This window comes from Mytilus californianus, unplaced genomic scaffold (genome assembly GCF_021869535.1).
Source record: "Mytilus californianus isolate M0D057914Y unplaced genomic scaffold, xbMytCali1.0.p SCAF_6, whole genome shotgun sequence".
Lineage (NCBI taxonomy): Eukaryota > Metazoa > Mollusca > Bivalvia > Mytilida > Mytilidae > Mytilus > Mytilus californianus.
Window position 1 is genome coordinate 59,508,287 of NW_026262712.1, and position 27,404 is coordinate 59,535,690.

The 27,404-nt window shown below is 32.6% G+C and overlaps 1 long non-coding RNA gene across 1 annotated transcript in view; it reads right to left on the reverse strand.

Moving 5' to 3' along the window:
* The window catches only part of LOC127706161 (uncharacterized), a 139,994-nt gene extending 113,526 nt beyond the window's left edge, over nucleotides 1–26,468 (reverse strand). The window contains exons 1-3 of the long non-coding RNA XR_007984268.1: nucleotides 26,375–26,468; nucleotides 24,134–24,202; nucleotides 20,551–20,599 (exon numbers count right to left, since the gene is read on the reverse strand). This is a non-coding gene — a long non-coding RNA (uncharacterized LOC127706161). The remainder of the gene's footprint in view (nucleotides 1–20,550; nucleotides 20,600–24,133; nucleotides 24,203–26,374) is intronic.
* Nucleotides 26,469–27,404: the final 936 nt, after the last annotated feature.

Sequence of the window (27,404 nt, forward strand, 5' to 3'; positions counted from 1 at the left end):
TTAGTCGTTCAACTTAATGATCTAATCCAAAACTTTAACATGAAAATAATGCAAAAGTTTCAAAACCAATAGGTCAAGACATGTACACCTTACAATCAATCTATGCATTAAATATAGTTGACATATTGCTTATAGTATCTAAGAAACAAACTTAACCATGAAAACTTAACATTGACCAATGAACCATAAAAAGTGAGGCCAAGGTCAAATGATACATTCCAGACAGACATATACACCTTACAATCATTCCATACACCTAATATAGTTGACCTATTGCTTATAGTTTAAGAAAACAGACCAAACATACAAACTTAACACTGAGCAATGAATTGTGAAAATGAGGTCAAGGTTAAATAAAACCTCCCAGACTGACATGTACTTCGTATTTTTTTTCCATACACCAAATATAGTTGACCTATTGCATATAGTCATAGAAAAAAGGACCAAAACACAAAAACTTAACTTTAACCACTGGACTATGAAAATGAGGTCAAGGTCAGATGACACCTGCCAGTTGGACATGTACACCTTACAATCATTCTATACACCAAATATAGTAGACCAATTGCTTATAGTATCCGAAGTATGGACTTGACAACGAAAACTTAGCCTTGTTCACTGATCTTTGAAGAGAGGTAAAGGTCAGATGAAAACTGTCCGACAAGAAAGTCACTTGCCCTGTGCCAAATATTTATGACGAAAAATCACAAAAACATTGATTGACATTTTTTTATTTGGGATGAATACAAGACAATAAAAAATAACAAAAAAAAAAAATGTTTACCTACAAATTATTCTTGCACCACATATGGCGAACATGTTTTTGTATATAGTTCTTGTATTTGCAGGTTAGGGATCTGAAAACAAAACTTTTACAGTTTTTTGAAAAAGGAAAAAAAATACAATAGGACATGGTACAGGTAAAATCCTGTTAAAAGGCTTGCAACAGTTATTCGAAATAAAACAATTGTTTTAATAGAATCTTCTGATTTTTTTCAAAATAATTAAAATTACAAGGAATTTAAGATAAAAAATTTGCATCTATTCTATACATTGTCATATGGCTTGTATCTAATTATTAAAAGTAGTATTAAATATTATACCTCATTTGAAATAATGCATATTCAATTTACAAGATTATGAAGTAGTGTCAAAATGAACAACCAGTGTATTCACTCATTTATCGGTGCTTTTTTTAAAGCAACCATAAATTTTTAACAGCAAAAGTATTGATTTGGAAATCATTTCTTGTACAGTTTCAAGTATAGACTGGTTTCAGATGTTTATATCACTGAAATACTCTCTCATAATTTGCAGGCTTTAGTGAAAAAACAATTCAGCGTCACACCAGTACCGGAGTCCATGATGATGTTCAGGATGTTGTCCAGTCTCTTCATGAGAGTGCTGTTAAGAAGTAGGTTGTAATTCCGAAGAATCTCGATGATTTCGATGAGAGTGTGGTGAGGAGGACTATCCATGATATATACAAGAAGAAACGGTGTTGACAATGCCTTAACTCCAGCAAGCACTGAAAGAGAAAGATATTGATATCTCTTTATCTACTGTAAAAAGAACAGTTAAACGGCTGTGATTCTGGTAACTATGTTAAGATAAATATTTTGATACTATTTTCATTTTATCTTTTTGTGGGGTGGGATGGAGGAGGGAGTGTACAATCGTTGATGCTGCTGACAAGAATGAATATAATGTCTAAATCTCCCTTCTGAACAAGTTTAATCGGAAACCTACTTTGCTGATTATGATTGAACATTATCCCAGTGGTCTCCTCATACAAACTTAATTTTAATCATTGAAAACGAGACAGTGATTAAGGTACGATGATTCATTCAAGACATTCATGATACCGATGAAACACAACTCGCAGGGACGCAACTAATTTCCATAAAAGCAAATTTCTTGTTTCTGTGCTGTTAAATCAATTGTCATTATTATTCCTTTAATAAATATAAATGAGCAACCTTGTACTGGTGGGTTGCTGTCTTAATACATGCAAGTAAAAGATTAGGGATATATGTTGATTGGTTCATTGATATTCACTCTACTGTTATTACTTATACTTACATATATCAATACCCAACCTCATGTAAACTAATCTTTATACTTTAAATCACACAATAAATCTGCCAAAAAAAAATGTGAATATGAAGACGATATGAACATGAAAGCTTTATTTAAATTCGGTAGAGATATAAATTACAAAACATAAGTTAAAGAGAGCTTTTAACTGAATACATTAAACATATACAAAGGTCTATATATATTTCAGTTTGTTATAACACCATTCAGTGTTATCAAAATTATTTTATTTAAGTCAATCTCTTCTAACACCTTCAATATTCATATATATATATATAAACAAGTCTAAATTGAAAACAACGTTCAAATGATTGCGTTGAATAAAAACCGCAATTTTTATACGTGTGTATGTAAAACAAATTTCTTGGTAGAGGGGTCTAAATACAGCACAAACGACATTTTCCAAAAGACCAAAAAAGTGAAAAAGTGTATTTTAACAAAACGCATTTGACTAACAGGTCGAACAACTGATGTTCTGAAACCCTGCTGACTGCCATTGACGATTGCCAAATAAATTGATCACGAGATGTAACATGGATCTTAATTATTAATTTAATACCAAACAGAAAACAATAAACTTGCGGAGAAGATGGTATACCGCTAACATGAGGTGCAAAATATAAATATATTCGTGATGAAATTGTATGTATTAATTTGATTTTAACATTTTAGGTATTCAAAGAAGGGATGACAGCGTAGATGGATCAAAGAGAGGCAATATATTATGTCTTGGCGACATTCATACCTCCGGAAGGTACGTACGTATAGGCAGGAAGGTCGTAATATTGTATAACTGGACGAGACTTGGCTGAACACAAACCGTGTAGTAAACGGAGACTGGCTAGACCATCCCTGTACGTCTTTGTCAGCTTTTGAACCACCATGTAAAGGTTGCAGTCGTGTGGTCTCAACCGGGAAGGAAACACGCTTAATAATCTTAAATGCTGGTTCTTCTGAACAAGGCCTCATTCCTGGATGTGGCCTTCTTTTTGAGTCAAAGACCAGCAGCTCAGATTATCACGACGAAATGAACAAAGAACACTTTACAGAGTGGTTCAAAGATACACTTCTCCCGAAGCTACCTCCTCAGTCTGTGATAGTGATGGACAATGCTCCTTATCATAGCCACTTAGTTCCAGAGTCTAGGGTACCAAACACTGGTAGCCGAAAGCTTGGAATCATGGCATGGCTTGATAGGAACAATATCGATTACAATAAAAATGCAATCAAGGCTAAGTTACTTGAATTTGTGAAGCAGAACAAGCCACGCCCAAAGTAGGTGATAGACGAGCTTGCAGCAGATCACGGCCATGAAATTTTAAGGCTACCCCCTCGTTATTGTGAGCTCAATCATATTGACATTTTTTGGGCTGATTTAAAAGGTTATGTAGCTAGAAGAAATTCTACTTAAAAAAAGAAAGACATTATTGACCTTTTCAATGAGGCCAAGTCCTGTTTTAATAAGGAGCGCTGGGCTAAATTGAGATCCACGTGTCTAAGGAGGTAGAAGAAAAGTTCTGGTTAGTTGATGGCATCAGAGATGATGAGAATATTCCTTACATTATTGACATAGAGAAGATGACAATGATGACAGTGACATTGATGATGATTTGGATGAGAGGGAGGGCAATGACATGGAAATTGACAATGACTTGGAATATTACCACCTTGGTGGTATTAACAACTCTGATGTCTCCAAACTTTGAGATATTTGTCAGACAGCCACCCCTCTGAAGCAGAAGAAGAGAGACAAGTAGGTCCAATTGTTCCAGTGTGTGTACTGTAAGAGGTGACTGCATGAGAAATGTCGTAAAGGTGCTGCACGGAAGTGGGATATGTGTCCACGCTGTCATTCCATTCTTCGTCACAAGGATCTCAGTACGCAGTTGTTGCTTGAACCGATGGACACAGAAATATGATTTAACTTATAAATGCCATCAACGTACATTGCTATGTACACACTAACTTATCTGAAAAGAAAACCAATATATTCCACAGTATAAAATCTTTCATACTATAACAATGATAGAAGTTCACTTTTCCTATTTTTCTGTATTGAAATAACTTAAATTACCATCACAAATTGGTTGATCTATACAGTGTGTCTGTGTCTAAATTAACTAACAACATTTTTACCACGTCTTAGATTGTGGTTTACCATCTACGTCGTCTGGTTTCTAAGTACCGAACGTGACCTAATCCCGAATATGACTGTTTTGCTGAGTGTACATTTGCATTGCTATTAGACGTGTCTCGGTATTTGTACATCCAACATTCATGTATTTAGTTATGATGTTCCATTTGTAATTCTGGTTGGATATTGTTTTATGTCTTATCGTTTGTGGTTTTATTTCAATTCTTTTTTCTATATGTATGTAAAAGTAAAGATATTAATTACCTAGTTCATTTATATGGTTTTTAGTTTAAAACAACTATATGCACAGGATTTATTTGTTTTTACACAGTTTGATTAAGACGAAAAACCGACATGGTTATAAAATACAAATAATTTCACCCTTACTAACACAATTCTATATTAACATTCTTATAATGGTTAGAAAATACATCAAATAACACCATCACAAATTTAATCCCAATTTCATATTGTATTGTTATAAATTTACCTGTGACGTCACTTTTTGTCGCATTGAATCATTCGTTTGACGCACAGTTCATTATTCTATTGTGCTGTATTTGTGTTCTGTCGTAAATTAATTTTAGGTGTTCGTTGTGATTCTGTGGTTTATATGTTGAAATGGACAGTTATATTATTTATTTATGTATTTTTCTGTCCGGAATGTTCTTGCATTTATTTGTACTGTATTCCTGTCATGTAATGTTGTCATTTTATTTTTAACATTGCCATATAAGCGGGAGGTTTGACTAGCCATAATTTTAGGTTCAAGCCACCATTTTTTCTTAAAATGTCCTGTATCAAGTCAGGAATATGGCAGTTGTTATCACATAGTCCGTTTCTATGTATGTTGGCGTTTGTTTTTGTAGCAGTTTAGTGTTTCTGTTGTTCCGTTTTGTTTCCTCTTATAGCTGATAGGTTTCCCACAGTTTTGGTTTGTGACCGGGATTTGTTTTAGTTAAATCGATTTATGACTATTCTGTCACGTAGTGTTGTCCTTTTAGTGATATGTATTTTTTAACATTGTCATATAAGCGGGAGGTTTGGCTAGACATTAAACCAGGTTCAACACATCATTATTTTCTTAACATGTCCTGTACAAAGTCAGGTATATGGCAGTTGTTATCAAATAGTTCGTTTCTTTGAATGTTGGCGTTTGTTTTTGTTGCACTTCAATGGTCCTGTTGTTCCTTTGTTTTCCTCTTATAGTTGATATGTTTCCCTCGGTTTTAGTTTGTAACCCGGATTTGATTTCTCTCAATCGATTTATGACTTTTAAAAACCGGTATACTACTGTTGCCTTTATTCATAAACGTTTAAATATTCCAAGTAATTGATGGATACATTTTTAAACGGTCAATTTTAAAAAGAGATATGATAAATATTGTCAGAACAAAAGCACTGATACTCAGCTGATGACACCCTTTGGAACTTATAGTCAACCAGCAACGATATCAATGAAGTGTTATAAAAATATCATTTTACATGTCAAATGTGTCATCCCAAATGTGTCATAGAAAATTGGTTTACTATAACAAAATATCTGTTTCACAGATGTTGACGCATATATTTGTAACTACCATTCCGTCTACGTTTTTTCGACCGTAATATTTTCGAAATAGATTTATCAATGGATTTGTACTAGCACGAGAAATACGACGTTTGTCAAATGTAGAGCAGGGTTTCCTATCAACACCTTTCATCACCCCCGGTTTCAGGTGGGGTTTGTGTTGTCTTTAGATTCTTTGTGGTGTTTTGTATACTATTTTTTGTTTTTTACCTTGGCGAAGTAAGCTTGTCATTCCCTTAAGGGTCTGTATATACATCTGATATCCATCAAATTATATTAATTGCAATAAGCCTCAGGATGTGTACCTAGTGAACTATGAACTTCCTATCTTTCAGAAACTATTGATTTAATCTCCAGTTTTAGAGGAGTTCGTTTTCCTCATGAATACATTTTTGGAACTGTTGTTTGTGCTTTTTTCCTTTTCACCATTGTGGTATATGTCTTGCTTAGAGTTGTGGTCTGTATGACCACTTGCTATCTTTTCCTCATTTTTACATCATTTTTTTTTATACGCAAAATTGGTAGACCAAGGGTAATTCTGGCAATTGTGGACTTAATTTTACGCTGCAACATACGAAAGAGATATTCCGATAAGTACGTTAGCGTTGCATTTCTGATTGCTATATTAAGAGCAGGATCTGATTCTAATTAATTTGAAATAATTTTAGATTATAATTGATCACGTCTTTTGTATTGTAAAGAACGATGTTGTAATCTACAATATAATCAATAAAACTAAAACATAACATTTGTTACTTTTATCATTACGATTTAGTCGAATATTTAACTTGACTGAATTTACTTATGAATGAGGCTATTTGCTTGAAGCATTTCTTCATTCCCCATGTTGACTGGAAGTAAATATTTGTTAATATTAGGTAACGTGACCGAGGAATTCATATTCACTTCATATAAGGAATAATAGTATTATTATGCATGAACGTGTGTTGCCTTTTTAAACGTTTAGATTATATTAAGCAGATTAACCTTTACAAATTAATATTCATATTGATATTGCATATTGATCTTTTTCTATTGTTTGTTTTGGTTGCTACCTCGTTTACCATCAAAAAATAGTTTTATTGAATTGACAAAGATAACAGAAACTAAAATTATGATAATGAGGCCTGCATATCAGATGATGTTTACCTTTAAATTAACGGTAAAAATTGAATAAAACAAAACTAGAAACGTTATTACAGTCAGAGGAAAATTTAAAGACTGTCACTAGCTATTTGCTTGCAAGCATGTGATTTACAAACGTTTGTAAAGAACTATCCAAGAGGAAATTCCAGTTGCAAATAAAAACCAGACGTTAAATCTAAAAGAAGTTCTTGTGTTTTCTTACCTCCAACGGACACAAACAACAGACAGACGAATAAACAAATATAAAAACATAGAGCCCATGTAAACATTAATTAAATAATTTGCCAAAGTGTTTGTCTGTAAAAAAACACCACATAACATGTTAAATGTTGTGTGATACTTGCATGTGCTTAATATTTTGTTCTTACAAATACATGTTAAAATACGCTAATGTTGACATTTTTTATAGAAATTTGAAATTTTGTCATATTTTGACTGTAAATTCTCCCCTAATATTCATAATATTGAAAACAATATCAATATGTGTGTAAACTTTTGAAATACTTAACGATCTTTTATTATCCAAAAATGGCCCGTATCGCACCGCACCTTCTGCTTTAACCACTTGATTGCAAATTGAATAACTTTTTATTTCACATGTATCTAATCAGCAAAATCAGTGAAAGACTAGATTTATTAGAGAAATATATGATATGAACAACAACATTTAAACTTTCAAAAAAATAAACCATGTGTTTAAGACAAATACCATTCAGTACAACTCGTTCTGATTTAGAGTACATAAGGTTTCAAGGGACAAGACTCAGTAAACCGATACTAACTGACGCAAAGGTTTTATGCAACCAATAAATAAATCATTTAGTTCCCGACTAAACAAGCAATCAGTACAACTTCCACGAATTCAAATTAAAACGTCATCAATCATATGGACAGGAAGAAGGACTGCAATATTAACAACTAAATAGCATCTATTAAAAAAACTAGTCAAGAATTATCCAAGTACGGCAGGTTTGACAAGATATCACCTTTGTCATGACTTAGATCTAGCCATTAACAATGGGGATCGGTTGAGAACAAAGCTCTACGAAAAAAGTGATGATTTCAACTTCACTATTGTAAACTTTACATTTATATGTAACAACATTCCAGCAGCGCCTGCATATGGAGTATTTATCTCTCGGTTGATACGATATTCCAGGGCTTATATTTCCTATCACGATTTCCTTGATAGAGGATTGCTGCTCTAAAGTTTGAATGTCCCTGTGGTATCTTTTGCTTATCTTTAAAGAAAACAATATTATTCATCTCTCGCATTTTCGTGATGGTTTTCGAATCAAGATAACTGATAACTGAATTTAAGTTAGAAAAATATGTTATGTGTCTTTTATTCAGACATGAAATTGGTCAGTCGTTTTTTGATACTGATTGAAGTACACAAACGATGGATAACGAAGGGATTTTGGTAAAATGACATATCAGCAAATTGAAAATCTATCATATTAAAACATTTCAAAAGAAAGAAAGACAATTCCTTGAAAAAAGGTAAGAACTATAGATTGCACTTATAACTTAAGCTTAAGCTACACCAGTTGGGAATCAGCAGCAACATCGGGTGCTTTGTCTGCTTTTGATTAAAACTATTCGTAATTGTTTTAGTTCGTGAGCTAATAAAACGGTTTTGATATCAATATAAATACAGTTTTTGAACGCCTCAACTAGAACAAGCTGTCTTTTGTTGTCATATGTTTGGTTAATATTGTTAAAACTTCTTCATTTTTACAACAAATATTTTATTTTTGTGGCAAATCCATTATCCACCAAGTTTGAATTTTTACTTTTGACAACTTCTAAAAGCTTAGTTGTATAATTCTAGTATTAATTCATAAGCTTTTAAAATTGCTGTTTCAGCTTATTCATAACTATCTAAACATAAAATCATGAACAAGGAAACTTTGTTAAAATAGAGGTCAAGAGTCCTATGGCCATTGCAAATTGTAAGCAATTCTATCAAAGGAATATTTGTCCACCTTTTGTTCTGTGAACTGAAAGGCAAATTTCGAATTGTTCCTATCATCAAATTTCATTTGGCTTGTTGATGAGTTTAAGATACACCCTTTTCTTGTTCAAGTTCACCTTTTCTAAATTCATTTTTGACTTTTGTATTTCTATAACTTCTGTTCCCTTTATATCCTTTTTAATTTAAACTGATATTTTCTCTTTCATAATTATGAATTCAAATTGTTTATCTCTAATTCTACTGCAATCTTTTTGTATCTATGGTTCTAGTTGGATGGCAACAACTTGAAACAATCAATCTATTTATATTAACTGAGGAAATCCGACATCTTCAATTCTGCAATGTCTTGACCTGTTATTTCTCCATTTTCACCTGAAAATATTCCTAAAATGTAATTTTATTACAATTGAAGACGTACAATGTGAAAGATTCCTGATTTTCTCGGTGTTTATATTTGACACCGGAAGCATGCATATATCCATGACGTAACATTGTTTTGTTGCTAACGACGGTAACATTATTTTCTACAATTTTCATTTTATGAAATTTTACACCGAAATATTGACTGAACTGGACTGAATTGTTTGTCTTCCATTATAAAAGTGATCACTGCATTATATTTTGATATTAGCCGACGTTAAACTAGTCCTATGACTTGCATTTTCAGAATGTGCCACGTTGTTAGTAGAATAACACGTTAAAGAAAAGAGCAATCGTATCTAAAAATTAAAAAAAATATATCAAAATGGCCAGGATGATATTTTAAACCGGAATTGGTTTTGGTTATTAATATCTATACATAGATATAAGAAGATGTGGTATGAGTGCCAATTTATATAAATACGTATACTGTACAAAACTGAAAGCTCTAGAACTCTAAACTTAGAAAATATTTAGACTCTTATTATCACATGTATTATGCTTACATTCTTCATGTTCATCTAAAACATTCTGCAGCTATTCCGTTGTTCAATAAAAAAAAATTGACAACAAAATTTGGTCAAGCGACGGAGCGTGAAAAAATAAACATATCAAATGTAAATCAATTTCAATGAAATAATCATTTAACATATATTTGATCTCATTATACAGACACAGGCATATAACATGATCACAAACTGTTTAAACAGTACAAAATCGAACATTTAATGAACTATGCAGACACCAGTAAAAGCACAACGGATATCAAAACAATTGCTCTCTTTATTGTAAAAACATGAAAGTTGGCATAGTAAAAGATGGAATATAAAAAAAAATATGTTAGATATAAGGACATGAGTCCAAAAATAGCCAACATAAGATACTGGGAATACAACACCATACACTTGATAAAGTCTTTCAAATTGCAAGAGCTCAGTACTTTTTCAGGTATGGTATCAAATGAAAGTCCAGGTCATTAGCCTTCTAAATATCATCATGTTTTCAACTCCGTTGTTTTCTCACAATTGAATTATATATACCCCTACCCCTTGAAAACATTAGCCAAAAAGATAAAACAATTTGGTACAATACTTGAAATTGAATTGATCGCTTGCATAGACATTATGAAGTGTATAGTGTTGAATTATCAGAATCTTATGTCGACCATCTTTAATTTGGTGGCCAAATCGGATTCTTCTTTGTGGCTCTATATCCAAAAATGTTTCTAGGCATCATATCTAAATCTGTGCAAAGTGTTCGTGCTTGTATTATAAATTTATCAAGTACGCCAACACATTAGACTTAGCAGCATGGCTATGAATACTTTTATATACTCATACTGAATAGAGATTTGAATACAGAAGGCTGGTGACAAACGTGTTTTACGCAAAAAAATGTGCGCGTATTGGATAAATGTAGGTATTTGCGTGTTAACACACAAGTGGGAGTGTTTTTGAATAAATAATTTTGTGTGTACTGTATGGCTGCTTAAATAAATTTGTTTTATATATCTTCTAACATTTGTCCAAAAAGATACATGTATGAAAGAATTGCACATATATATGTGGAAAATTCGAAAAAGTTGCAAGATAAGGTTTAAGTCAAAAACATTTCCATTGAACAGTACCTAAACTGATAACCCTTTTAACCTTACATAAGCATAAAGACAATTTTCATATATTTAACACTCTCTTGAAAATGACCACACTAGTGTTATCGAAGAAATTGGTGTTAAAGAAGAAAGATTTTAGAAAAATGTGTTTACTACGGCCAACGTTTTGCATTAATATGTCGCAAAATCAAAACCCATTTTTACTGCCATTAAATGTTGTTATAATCTACTGGTTTTATTATTTATTTGATCTTGACAATTCAAATCAAATGCTTGCTGCAATCGTATTACAGTCTTTTTACAATAGGCCTGCTTATCCTGAGCCAGTTTGTGAACAGTGTTTTGCAGGTTTATGGTTTTCAATATAGTTCATCTTCATTATTTCATTTTGCCTCGGTATCTTTTTTTTATTCAAGTGCGGTCAATTTCCCATTGAAGTTATTCTTAAGTTTAAACAAGAAACACTGGTTCCTCTTAGAATAAAGTTAGCATGAGCTAAAATACTTTATTCTGTTGTTATACACGCTTTGAACTAATATATGTTAATTTATGCATTTGTGTCCAAACCTTAAGATTATATATAAGATTATTTCGTAAAGATTTACTTAAAAACATTAAAATAAGACTGGATAAGTGTACATTATAGTGCTGCTAGATTTCTTTGTTTTGAATATTTTTGTTTGATAATTAGTAGTGAGTGTTGCTTGCACTCGGAACTACAATTGTCTGTGATAAATGAATCAAAGTCTTTCAAATTACCTTTTTTATATCTTTAATAAAAAATAAATTATTATATTTAAATATCAAACGAATTATAAATTTAAATTGTACAATACTATATTATATAAAGATGGTACAAATTAATAGATTGATTACAACATCACATTAACTAGGGAGATTACTACTTTTTAAAACTTATAAGAAAACTACCCCGGTCGTTAAAGTATACATGCACAGTCACTGTGGTTATCAGATCTTTAATCGAAGATAATGTCGACGGACGCAAAAGACTTTATCAATCTGAACAATAAGGGTCTGTGATCTTTACTTCTAAATTTAAAAAGGTTGATCTCAGATGATTAGAATTCATGACCAAGGTCCATTATACGAACATTCAGGACGATAATGTGTTTTGCTTGATCAATTGATTGAAAAACAAATTTCCGCAATTTCACAATTCAAAACGGGATTAGCATTCAATCATTTTGCCATTCGGAGCCTACTCGGTATTAGTTTTGCTTATTTGTGAAAGCTATATGGTGACCTTAACTAGAGCCTGGGTGTGGATGGGGGTTTTCGGAATAGAGAATAGTGGGCAAAAATATAAATAATAGAGACAATGGACCAAGAAATAAAAAAAAATAGAATAATGAGGTGTTAAAATATAAAGAGAACAGAATAATTGGCAAAAAGTATAAAGAAATAAACATGATAAAAAATAGAGAAAAATGGCCTGAAACACTGATTAAAGAATAGAGAAAAATGGAATAGAATATCAAAGAATACAGAAATGAAGAAATACGCACCCAGATCATCATACTAGTTGCCTAAACCAACGTTATTTTGTCTCCGGTAGAATGTTATTGGTTTTCCAAAGTTTTCTTTTTATTTCTATGCCTATCAATTAAGACATGGGCTTCCATAATTTGCCAGCTTTTTACATTATAATAAAAGACTAAGCCGAACATCACTCTGGATTTTTTCTCAAGAAGACATCAGCTACCCACCCTACCACACCATTACCGAAAAGTTAATAAAAGGGAAGCTGGGTAGCTGAGGTCTTCTGGAGAAAAAATCCAGGGTGTAGGATAAAGCAAAACATTGTAATCTACATAGTCAAGTGTGTGGCTGTTGTTTTCAGGGTATGAATGGTTCTTTTCCTCGTTGAAGACCCTTCAGCTACTTCCAAGATGAAGAACAGGAATAAAAGCCCTGTTCATTGATAATTTGTATTTTTTCTATGTATTGTGTGTGATTTTGTCCCATGCACATTTACTCCACATCTCTTTATTTTCTATTTTAAGGACTAAACACGGCTCAATGCAAGTTTAGCCCTTCAATATCAAAGGTCATATGTTACATTATTGTTTCGGATAAGAGTGAATTTGGTACCTATTAAAACGTGTAAACCCGCTGCATTTGTTTGCACCTTTTCTAAGTCAGGAACCTGATGTTCAGTGTTTGCCGTTTGTTGATGTGGTTCATAAGTGTTCTCGTTTCTTCTTCATTATATAGATTATACCGTTGCATAGTTTTCCCGTTTGAATGGTTTTGCACTGGTCATTTTGAGGCCCTTTGTAGCTTGCTGTTTGGTGTGAGCCAAGGCTCCGTGTTGAAGATCGTACTTTGACCTGTAATGGTTTTTCTTTTACAAATTGTGACTTGGATGGAGAAATGTCTCATTGGCACTCATACCACATCTTCTTATATCTATATATTGTCTTTTTAAGTGAATTGGGGGATTGGGGTTTCTAGCTTTAATATCACCCATGTCAGCTTTTTATTTGTATTTACAGAAAAGAGAGCTAGTTTTGTATTCTTTAATATACTGTAACAGTTTAATTTTCCATGGAAAAGGACAGTTTTTTCTATGTCCGGTAGCATCGTATCATATATGGACATCGGCTGTTGTCTGCTCTTTGGTCTCTTTGACATATTCCCCATTTCCATTGTCAATTTTATTATCGGTAGGCATGTAAAATTGCCAAAGTATACACGACCGTTCATTAGTCATCGTAGATCTATTCCAAGTCTTAATAAGTCTACACAAAGCAGAAAAGGAACTTTTACAACAAGGAATATTACACAACTGAAGCCATAGTCATAAAGATCGATTGACTGATTGGTGTTCCTTTAACGTCGCCGCAGAACATAAAAATATTACCTGATCTTCATTCTCAACATCTTCAATCTCTATTGTTCCCAAGGAAGCAACCATTTGATTCTCTTGGGTGGGGCAGGGATTTGTACCCGAAGTCAATATTTTTTTTTTAACTCAGACTTAAAAACATGCTTTTATCCATGGACACACAGACACAATAATATTTTCAAGATTTATTAAAAAAAAATGTTTTTTTTACACTTTTATATTTTTATGATGTTTTGAAATATTAATTTGACTTGAATTTTTACGAGTTTACTAAATATACATGTTTATACCAAGCCAAGTCCGTTTATATCTTGTTTCTCGCCTGACTATACAAAAGGCCAGGAGAGCTTTGGCCATCATTTGTCGTCTTTGATAGATATGGTTGACTGATAAGCTGTCTATATAAAGTAATGGGACAATGGCATGAAGACATCGCCAAATCACCATATACAATACACAAAAAGACACCTAGAGCTTACCATATGGTCTTCAACTACCCACCAACAGGCAGTAAGCTCTGGTTGGCCTTAAACACAAATCCAAGGGCACAGCAAAATGAGAAAATATCCAATTAAAACTGGGTGACCTGGGAGGAAAACTTTGGAACTTTCCTAAGAAATACAAATTTCAACCCTCCCCCCACCCCCACCCTCCCCCTCAACAATTTAATAAGGAGATGTGGTATGATTGCCAATGTGTCAACTATCACCAAAGTTCAAAGGAAGTGGATGTAAGCAATTATATATAGGCAACTGTACCACCTTCAACAATGAGAAAAAAAAACAGTAGGGGATAGTCGGCTATGAAAGGCTCTGATATGAAGTTCAGTTGAGAAAAAACGGCATAATTTATAACACAATAAAACGAAAAACAAATATGACAGACATCAACAAACGACAACCATTGAACTACAGGCTCCTAACTTGGGACAGGCACATACAGTATGTGGCGGGGTTAAACATGCAAGTGAGCGCTCAACCCTCCCGTTAACCTGGGACGAGTTTTGTTCCAGAACAACATAAGAACAAACTATAAAAATCAGTTGAAAAGGGCTTAACATATCAGATCGATACAAAACAGAAAAAAAAACATCTAACAAAAGCACAGACCGGACGTGGCAGGGTATTTATACATCCTTTACAAACCAAAAAGGACACAAAGTACGGATCTGAGAGTAATCGCAGTACTGACAGCTAGTTCAAAGCCAATGACAACTAATACAAAAATCATGTATCTAAGACTAAAATATCAATCAGTACACATCCAATATCCAATAAATGTAAAGACGTCATTAACAGTCAGAGAAAGACATGACCTTGTGCAATGCCAAATCATAGGTATCAACAGATTGTAGTACCTTGATGTGTATAACAATAATATGTAGTATAATTTTAAGTTACTGATAACAAAATTAATATTTATACCAATAAAAGCAATATTCAAAGATCTATTTACAGTGTTCAATTGGTAACCTTTTAAAATAAGTTTATGCATACAATTTCTGTTTATATTATTATTGATAAATACAATAGTGCAGAAGTAGTGGAAATAGATCTATAAGTGAGGGAAGTTGTTTGTGACTTCAGGGAACTTTATTTGGATATGCCTGTTATGGTCTAATTGAGATTTACAAGACCTTATCAAAAACCCCATGAGGAATCATTAAAGATGACATATATTTGTATTAATATTGATTCACTTATAAGGTCTTTGCATCGGAAATAAACTAATTAATTCTAAAACCAGTTGTTGGCATAATACGGGTCATTTTCTTCTCATATAATTTATGAGGGTGTGATACTAAACCCCTCACAGGAGTGATTGTGCTTGATTTTCATGTGATGAAGGCATGATCTTTCAACCGGTGAAATTGGGGTCTGGAGCTGGCATGTCAGTTACTGCTAGTAATCCTTTGTTAATTTATGAATCATTGTCATTTTGCTTAGTTTCTTTTGTTACCTATTCTGACATCGGACTCGGACTTCTTTTAAACTGAGTTTTACTGTGCGTATTGCTGTGTGTTTGTTTATTCTACATTGGCTAGCTATAGTGGTATAGGGGGAGGGTTGAGATCTCACAAAAAATGTTTAACCCCGCCGCATTTTTGCGCATGTCCCAAGTCGGGAGCCTCTGGCCTTTGATAGTCTTGTATGTTTTTTTTTATTCTATTTTTAGTTTTGTGTGACGTCCATTTCTACTGAACTAGTATACATTTTTATTTAGGAGCCAGCTGAAGCCCGCCTCCTGTTGCGGGATTTTCTGGTTGTGTTGAAGACCCATTGGTGGCCTTCAGCTGTTTTCTGCTCTATCACAAACATGTCTTTGGTTGGGTTGTTGTCTCTTTGACACATTCTTCATTTCCATTCTCAATTTCATTGATTGATTGATTGATTAATTGATTGGTTGGGTGGTTGTTTGTTTGTTTGTTTGTTTGTTTGATTGATTGATTGATTGATTGATTGATTGATTGATTGATTGATTGATTGATTGATTGATTGATTGATTGATTGATTGATTGATTGATTGATTGATTGATTGATTGTAAAGGGATTTGCTCATGTTGCTCCAAACAAAAGTCATGACCATTTTTTGCCTTTGTATTAAATTAATTTGTGAACTTCTTGCAACTCTACAATGACCTTCTGATTACAATTAGACCCGCAAGAATGTGAAATATGAAAACTTATTTGGCCTTCAATGCCTCAACCTTTTTTAATATGGGTGTCTACTTTGTTAAGTAAGATTTCGGTTTTGACATTTATTTTGCAAACTACCATAGATTTCCGGTAATTGTTCTGCATAAAACCCCATGAGAAAGCACATTGACATAATTTACTAAATACTAAACGTTTATTGAAACCTGTAATGTGAAGACGTGAATGAAAATGCGGAGTTTGTGAGACCAGGTTCAAGCAAGCAGCCACTTGCTAGCAGCCACTTCGCTACAGAAGCAGCCAGTTTTCAGATGTTTATATAAACCCAAATGTTGCATAAGATTCAAACGTACTTCAAATGTTTTTATTAATATATAACCACTATATTATCAGTTTTTAATATATAATTAAGCAGTCAAAGACACTATTCAATGAATTTCAAAATTTCATTTCTTGTTCATTAATTATACAAATACAATAGAAATCGCTCTCAATACATCACACAGCGTGCTGCACGCTTTACATTTCAAATAGTCTACACTTTTGAGTGTATATAGAATCGTAAATAATTATGAAATTATTTAAATGTTGGCAAAATTGCACTATTGTGTGAAATAGCTTTCCATATTCTCGGCTTCCTGTCAAATAGTTCATGAAAAGTAACAATTGTTATGCATTAGAAGAAAAAAAAGTTGCACTCGTGCTTTAACTTTTTTTTTGCCACACGAAACTGTTTTGACAAAACATTCTACTTCTGAAACAGTGGATTTCGCTTACTTATAATTGGACGAAATGTTTATTTTTTGTACTCAAAGTATGGTGGGCAAGGAAATTATTTATTAGCTTTAAAAAATAATCCGTGCTATACCCAAACTGGGAATTTTGATCAAGTAGGCGCTAGGTCTCTAGCTTACGTTTGCACCTAGTGCGGAAAAAAGTATTGCCATAGAATTTTTGTTTATTAACTTTTCGGTAAGGGTTGGGTAGGGTATCTGACCTCAACTTTGGACCTACTTTAGAAAAAAAAAACTAAGCCGAACAATACCCTGTTTTTTTTCTACTGTAGACCTACAAAGCTTCCCTTTGCAGCTAGTGCGGACAAAAAGTATTGCCTTAGAATTTTTTTTTATTAAATTTTCGGTAAGGGTGGGGTTGGGTGTCCGCGGACCCCAACTTTGGACCCACTTAAAAAAAAAAACTAAGACGAATAACACCCTGGATGTTTTCCTCCAGTAGACGTCAGCTACCAAACTTTCCTTTGCACCTAGTGCAGACAAAAGTATTGCCGTACAATTTTTTTAACTTTTCGGTAATGGTGTGGTAGGGTAGGTAGCTGAGGTCCACTTGAGAAAAAATCCAGAGTGATGTTCGGCTTAGTCTTTTTTTATAATGTAACAGGCTGGCAAATTATGAAAGCTCGTGTCTTAATTGATAGGCATAGAAATAAAAAGAAAACGTATGATAACCAATAACAATCTACCGGAGACAAAATAACGTTGGTTTAGGCAACTAGTATGATGGTCTGGATACGGGGTTCTTCATTTCTGTATTCTTTGATATTCTATGCTGATTTTCGCTATTCTTTAATCAGTGTCTCAGGCCATTTTTCTCTATTCTTTATTTCTTTATACTTTTTGCCAATTATTCTGTTCTCTTTATATTTTAACACCTCATTATTCTATTTTTTTTATTTCTTGGTCCATTGTCTCTATTATTCATATTTTTTGCCCACTATTCTCTATTCCGTAAACCCCTATCCACACCCAGGCTCTAGTTAAGGTCACCATATAGCTTTCACAAATTAGCAAAACTAATACCGAGTAGGCTCCGAATGGCAAAATGATTGAATGCTAATCCCGGTTTGAATTGTGAAATTGCGGAAATTCCTTATTAGTTTTAAATATAGTAACCTCCCTTGTTAATGTGATGTTGTAATCAATCTATCTATTTGTACCATCTTTATATAATATCATATTGTACAATTTAAATTTATGATTCGTTTGATATTTAAATATAATAATTTATTTTAAAGATATAAAAAAGGTAATTTGAAAGGCTTTGATTCATTTATCACCGTAGTTCAATTCATAAGTCTATTTTGTCTACATTTGTTGAAAGAACACCGGAATGTTTACATAGGCATGATTTACTATCAATGACTGTGAAACAAGAAAGGAAAACACTGTACATTGTAAAACGAGAAATAATTAAAATTGAATACAAAATTCTTGTTTAGTTACATCAAAAACGAAGAACGGAAACACTTTTGATTTTCATTTTGGTTTTAGAGAAATCAAAAACAAAAAATGAAAACACTTTTGTTTTTTCCGTTTTGGTTTTAGAGAAATCAAAAACGAAAAATGAAAACACTTTTGTTTTTCGTTTTGGTTTTTGAGAAATCAAAAACGAAAAATGAAAACACTCTCGTTTTTTGTTTTTTTGTTTTTGATATTTCAAAACGATAAACGAATGGACGCAAATATACACGGACCTTAATTTCTCAATATTTTCTATTTTCTAAAAGGGAAATTTCGGAACATGTAGAAAGCTATTTTATAAATGGTGTCCGTATCAAAAGCACTGAATATTGAACTGATGATACCTTCGAGTACTTATAGTGATCCAGCAGCGGTATCGTCCAAGTGCTTTGAAATATTGACAATAATACTTAATAAAGTGAATGCGTACGAAGCGCTTTTCTATAATTTCACTCTTCATGATCTTTCTGATTAAAATGTTTGAAAGCTTTCATGTGGTCGTTTTCTACGTAACTAGTTAAACCCCAACACATGTACAAGTTTAGAGTCATGAAAATCATCTTTATTTGTAACTAATTGATGTTTGCTTGTTTTTTCGAAAACTCTCAATAAATGTTATCCATAACTTTTTTAGACCCGATTTAGAGCTTGTCTTGTTTTTGTGATTTTTTTTTTTGGTGACATTAACAATTCAATATGTTACTTATTAGTGCCTTCATATGGAATATATACCTCCCTGTTGATACGATATTCTAGAATTTGTTTTCCCTATATTGATTTTCTTGAAAGAGAGTTGCTGCGTACAAAGAAGCTATTAAACCAAAAGGTTTCAAGTGATGAAGTTGAAATCATCCTTTCCAAATTTTACAGACGACATCGAAAATTGATTTACTTTAATTTAATATCTGTTTCACAGATGAATACGCATGTGGTCCAATTGTCAAAACTATCATCTTTTTTCATCGAATGAGAAAATCCTCTAACTTGACTTATCACATGATTTGTACTTACATGAGAAATTCGACAAGTGCCACATGTAGAGCAAATTCTGCTAACCTTTCCGGAGCACATGATATCACCCCTGTTTTTTTTTATGGGGTTCGTGTTGCTCTGTCTTTAGTTTTATAATTTGTGTTTTGCATACTTATTTTGTTGTTTGGTCTTTTTCCGTTTCTTGTTTAACCATGCTGTAGTCATTTTGTCATCGACTGACGAGTTTGAGTATTCCTTTGGTATCTATCGCCACTGTTTTATCAAAGATTTTTTTCATTGAACTTAGCCTCACTATGTGTGACTCACGAACTATAAATCTCCATCTAAAGCATTACAGTTAATCTCCATCTTTAGTGGTGTTCGTTTTACTCCTCCATTTTTATGACTGTTGTTTTTGCTTTTGTCTTTTCCATTTTTTTTAGATTTGGTTTGTATAGTCACTTTCTTTTATCTCCACTACTCTTTTGCATTCACAACATTGATATTTTAATTCGTGCAAATTTTGAATACATTTTAGCATGCAACATGTGCGACATATGCATTCTTACAAATACGTTAAGGTTGCATTTTTGATTTGATCATGCCTTTTGTATGATTAAGGACGATATTGTAATCTCCAATACAATTGATGAAGGAAAATCATTATGCATATTATTTTTATCTTAACTGTGCAGATTTTTCAAAAGGGAATGTCCATTTGCTATATAATAACTTTCTATAACATTTACAGTATTCAAACCGACAAGTTCAACCATTTATATACTCTTTCAGCCCTTAACTCGATTTACTAGAATGATCAAACCATGATAATCAACTTACTCATGAATAAGGCCATTGTCTTCAAGCATTTCTTCATTCGCCATGTTGACTGGAAGTAAAGTATTGTTAATATTAAGTAACGTGACTGGGTTATAAAGTTTTCGTTATACACCAAGAAAATGTCAAATATGAATTTATACTTTCATTGTAATGATACGAATACGTATTAACTGGCGTTAGTACAATAAACTAAATTGTCGAAATGTATAATGAAAATAAAGAATGGTGCGTTCAAAGAGCTTTCTGGATTTAACTTCACAAGGAACATTCAAACGAAGCGGGATCTACAATTTATGAATATAACAGCAGGTCAAGTTTGCCGGCGACGTTTGGAACCTTAGTTTCTTTAAAAAAATATCTAAATTTATCAAAAAGTTCTTAACGAAAGGTATGTTATACATTATGGGAGTCGTAGAAAACCAGAATTGGTATCAGCCAAGTTTTATTATGTTAAGATAACACTATGTGAATTGTATTATGTGAATTATTGTAATTGTAATTAATAAAGAGACAACATATTGATTTTTGTTTTTTATAAATAATATATCCGGTCTCTTATTTACGCTGAACCAACATCTCAATTGTTCAAAATTAGTTTTCTCTTTTTTTTTTATTAAAGCTGTTAATTTTCTCCTTGATAATATGTATGCACGTTTAGGCAACAAAGTTTATCGACAGGTTCTAGGTATTCCTATGGGCACTAATTGCGCCCCTTTAATCGCAGACATGTTTTTGTTCTGTTATGAATCACAGTTTATGACCGAACTCAGTAAAGACACGTCTAAAGTGCATTTAATTGATAAATTCAACAACACTTACCGTTATCTTGATGATATTTTTTCGTTAAATAATCAAGAATTTCCTAAATAAACTGCCGAAATTTACCCACAGAAACGTATTCTAAATAAATCAAATGTAAACGGTTATAACTATCCTGTCCTAGATTTAGATATTTCAGTTTTACAAGGGAAACTCCACACCTATATTTACGACAAAAGGGACGATTTTTTGTTCCCTATTGTTTATTTTCCTTTTTTGGATGGTGATGTTCTTTGGCACCATTTTACGGTGTTTACATATCACAACTCGTTCGCTATGCCCGTGTCTGTTGAGACGTTTTGGATTTTAACGAAAGTGATCTATGTAATACTGGTAAATTATTAAGTCAGGGATTTCGTTACCACAAATTACTTAAACACCTTTAGTTAATTCTTCCATAGATATAAAGATTTGGTTTTGAAGTTTGGTTGTACCTGTCGAAAACTTATTTTAAAAGGGATAGCACATCCTCATTTTTACGGAGATGTTGTTTACCGTGCCCGGAATTTAGAAACGATCCTGGTAAACTTATCGACCTTTTAAATTAACTTATTCTAAAAGGTTACCAATTCAAAACTGTAATAAGATCATTAAATATTGTTTTTATTGGTATTAATATTGATTTTGTTATCAGTAAATTAAAAGCAAACTAAATATTATTGTTATATATATACATATGCACATTCGTTGATCTACAATTTGTCGGTACCTGTATCTTGGCATTGCACAAGGTCATGTTTTTCTGTGACTGTTTATGACGTCTTTACACTAAATCCATTGGATGTTGGATGTGTAATGATTGATAATTTAGTCTTAGATGGATGATTTGTTTTATTAGTTATTATTGGCTTTGAACTAGATTCAGTAACTGCGAGTACTCTCAGATCTGTACTTAGTGTCTTTTTGTTTTTGGGATGTACAAGTACACGGCCACGTCCACTCTGTGTTTTTGTTAGATGTTTTTCTATTTGTATCCATCTGATGAGTTAAGCCTTTTTCAACTAATTTTTATAGTTCGTTCTTATGTTGTACCGTTACACCACTGTCCCATGGTAGAGGGAGGGTTGGGATCCCGCTAACATATTTAACCCCGCCACATTCTGTATGTATGTGCCTGTTCCAAGTCAGGAGCCTGTAATTCAGTGGTTGTTGTTGGTTGATGTGTTACATATTTGTTTTTCGCTCATTTTTTGTACATAAGTTAGGGCGTTAGTTTTCTCTTTTGAATTGTTTTATTTTTGTCATTTCGGGGCCTTTTATAGCTGACTATGCTGTATAGGCTTTACTCATTGCTGAAGGCCGTACGTTAATTTCTTTGTCATTTGGTCTCTTGTGAAGAGTTGTCTCATTGGCAATCATACCACAACTTCTTTTTTGTATCTACGTTTTATTTTTTGTTTTCGCTTCTTCATCAATAAACGTCAAATTATGTGTTGAAAAGAAGTTTATTATATTTCAATAACCAAATAACGATGATTTAAGAATCAAATCATTACTGTGGTATATTTCAAAAATTATGTCTGTGTATAGTGTGATGGGTTACTCTCATTCTAATATTGTTTTGAAGATAAGAAAGGAGATTCCCCTCAATCCATTTGCTAACTCATTTCCACACCCATCATCCCCTAACCAACTTTCGTTAAAAAACACCAGAAACAAAAATAAGATATACTTAAGAGATGTTTGTTATACGTAAATAGTAAATGACAAAAGAGCACGAATAACCTTTTGAGGTCAGCATACAGTCTGAAACAGTAGATATATGTCTTTTATATATTATAGATCTAAATTGCCTGTAGTGTATAAAGTAGAGAACACACTGACTTTTCCAAATAACAAAAAGGAAAAAAAACATCAAGATAAGACAACCAATGCAAAATGCATGACAGACAGCGGGGTTAAACCTGCCTTTTGTGGCTTTACTTACCCAACGGATTCGCGATCAGTTGACTTGAAAAGGGAATATAAAAGAGGATTGATAAAAACATTTTATACAAACCCATATGCTTTAAACTTTGCGACTTGCCTTTTATCTCCATTTTTGGAATGATTGTTATTAAAATCGACGAAACTAACAAATACTTGAATTTGATGATTAGGCTTGCATATTAGATGATCACCCGTCAATGGTGACAACAAGGTAAGTCATGCACGTATCAATACAGAAACGTTACTACAGTCAGTGGGGAATAAAAAAAGTTATTAGCTATTTGTTCGTAATCATTTTGTTTTACTATATGTTGCACTTTGTAAATACAGCTGTTTCAGAACCCACGACTCTTTTGGGGAGATATATAATATTCATAGATATTTTTTTTTTTACCTACTAGTTCCAAGATATGATCTGTATGTTTCATATCGTAGAGACTTAACATGTGAATGTTACTAGTATTAATAAACATGACTAGCGGTGGAATTGAATTCTGATAAAGACCCGAAGGGAAGGGAGGGGTAGTACAGAATTTTAGCATACGTTTAAACTCTCAAAAGTTCGGCATATAAATGTTGAAAATATGCAATATGCCTTTGAACAAATAGTAGTGATTATGAACTTTCCATTTTAGGATATAATTTTTTACGAAACTTCATAGCAAAAGTGGTACAGCTTTAGCCGTAAAAATAGTTCCTATGGGAAATTGCGTTGTCTATATTTGCAGAAGTGCAACCTGTAGATAAGGATCTATCTCTAGAGAAAATAAAACACATTTCCAAACAAATATGTGACGTTAGACATGTTATTTATTAGAATCATAAGTTGTCATACCTCCCACAGATACTAACAACAGACAGAGGACTAAACAAACAGAGACCTTCATTCTTCTTTGTTTGCTATCTATAACAAATAAACAAATATGTTGTGCATGTATGCATGATTTTTCATTTCCTATCGTTAATTATCCATTTTTAGATGGTGACGTTCCCTTGTCACCATCTTACGGTGTTTATATATCTCAACTTGTACAATTCGCTCGTGTATGTAACAATGTTTTAGATTTTAACGAGAGAAATTTATGTATTACTGAAAAATTATTACACCAGGGTTTTCGATATCACAAACTAGTCAAAACATTTACTAAATTTTATCATCGGTATAAGGACATCATTCGTAAATATAGCTCAACATGCAGACTTCTTATACGTTCAGGTATTTCACATCCAATTTTTTATGGAAATATTCTTTATAAAGCACACAAATGTCAGTATTCACCTCTGAAGCTAACAAAACCTTTAAATAGACTTATTAAGAAGGGATGTAGTTACGATACTGTTGTCAGGTCATTAAAGATTGCATATTTTGGCGTTAATATTGATTCACTTATAGGGTCTTTGCATCGGCACTAAACACATTTATTTAAAAACCAGTTGTTGGCATGACACGGGTTATGTTCTTCTCATATATGTTATGATGGTATGATACTAAACCCCTAAGGGGAAGGATTGAGCCTGATATTCATATGATGAAGACAAAATCTTTCAATCAGTTTAATTGAAGTCTGGAGCTGGCATGTCAGTTAACTGCTAGTAGTCTGTTGTTATTTATGTATTATTGTCATTTTGTTTATTTTCTTTGGTTACATCTTCTGACATCAGACTCGGACTTCTCTTGAACTGAATTTTAATGTGCGTATTGTTATGCGTTTACTTTTCTACATTGGCTAGAGGTATAGGGGGAGGGTTGAGATCTCATAAACATGTTTAACCCCGCCGCATTTTTGCGCATGTCCCAAGTCAGGAGCCTCTAGCCTTTGTTAGTCTTGTATTATTTTTAATTTTAGTTTCTTGTGTACAATTTGGAGTTTAGTATGGCGTTCATTATCACTGAACTAGTATATATATTTGTTTAGGGGCCAGCTGAAGGACGCCTCCAGGTGCGGGAATTTCTCGCTGCCTTGAAGACCTGTTGGTGACCTTCTGCTGTTGTCTGTTCTATGGTCGGGTTGTTGTCTCTTTGACACATTCCCCATTTCCATTCTCAATTTTATACTTTTAAATGTTTATTTGTCTTCAATGTGGTTTCTGAAATGGCATCGCCACTATTTGTTTGTTCATGAGTACCATACAGTTTTGTTTTTCTATTTTTGTTAGAAGTTTAATTTGCATTATTTTTCAAATGTCATTATATTTAAATCCCAAGATTTTTTTTTTAATTAAGCAAATCACTTGTAATTGCATGTGTATACCAGTTTAAATTATAAACTGACTGATTTTGTTCGTTTCATTCTGTTGTTTATGGACATTGCGTTTTTACATAATTCCTATTGTATAATATTGTACATTGATCAAAATAGGTCAGGTTAACTTAAAAATAAGGTTGACGGGTTCCAATCAGAAACATTTCAATTGGGTAAATTATGGTAAATCCTTCATACGCAATTGACATAATGTCAAATTGCGATACTTTTGTAGGCGGACAAAGGTCAAAAGCAAAATATCCGACAAGTGAAGCGAGTGTATTTTCACGTAATCAAATGAAGTTTCTATAAGGTCAACAATTGATATATCGTTATGCTTAATACGAGAATATGCTATGACAACTAGTTTTCTATCGCTTTAAATTTACAAAATATGCATTTAGTTCTACACTTAAGCTGAAATCATTGGTATATATTCCCTCAGATAACATTTTCCTATACCTTACCAAATAGTAGATTTTATCATGGTTTTTTTTTCAAAACTATGACAAACAGTATGAGTCACCGTGTTATTTATAAAGCTATAAGTTGTGCAAAATTCCATAATTTTTCATACAATACTCATTAAAGATTACAAAATTATAAAAGAAATATGTGTGATAGAATTTTGAAATAAAAATATGAGTTACAAGCAAAAAATGAAAATTTCATTAAAGAAATAAATCACTTTTTTGTCTTTGTTCAAATTAACAGGCATATACATTATTGTCCATCTGTCTTAAAATATGCAGATTTAAGCAGTTATGTTATTAGACAATACAAGATAGCTTCATACATTTAATCTTCGTTAGTATGACATAAACTGTACTTACATGAGAAAATACAATCATTGTATGAAATACTCTGCTGTTTTCCAGCTTTTATACAGGACTATGACGCAATGAAAATATGTAACTGCAAAACATGTTTACTGAAGTATCCTGCATTGCGGTTATAGAACCTTCATTTTCGAATTTAAATGATTACCAGGTGCACTTTCCCTTCTGTTTGTCTTTGTTTGTTTACAAAATAAGATTTTATCAAAAAATAATTGGTATGTAACATGTCCAGATGCACTATTAAACTACATGAATAATGAGATGATCAAAGGCAAAATTACCTTGCAAAAGTATTTTGTACCTATTTATCACAGATGTGCATGACAATTAAACGCAATAAGAAGATTGATATTAACTTTTTACTAATTACAACTCATTCCGATGTTTATTTACACCTTGATGACGATATACATCTTCTTTTTTTTCGAATCATAGTATATTTTTTACACGTGTAACCAATAGACTATCGGAACAGTACTGGTACAGATGTACCGAGTTTAAAATAAGAAGCGTCACATGAATGATATCGACACCCTTGGTCCGTTGAAGATAATTTACCATAAACTATTCTGAAGGTGAGCCCGTTTGTATTGATAAGTCTAATTTTATATGTTGTGTGTCGTATTCTCTTGTTTGTTTTTTGTTTGTTTTTGCATTTTGCCATGGAATTGTCAGTTTGCTTTCGACTGATGACTTTGAATAACCCTTTTGTATCTTTTGCCTCTCATTTATCTCGTTCATGTATGCACTAGTGTTAAACTGATAATCGTAACTATAATTACGACGATCCCAATATAGCAACGGCAGATATAGGTAAAATCTTTTCAGTCATTTTTCTCAAATGTAGCCTGTTGTTGTCAAGAGTTACTCAGCTGCAAGGTTTTTCTATACCATTACATCATATTTAAATCATAACGGTGCACTATAATTGTCTAAGCGCTTAGAAAATTGCCGTAGAAAAATTCAGGGTGATAATCGTAATTCGAAAAAAGGATAATCGTAATTCCGGTAGTAAAACATTAGA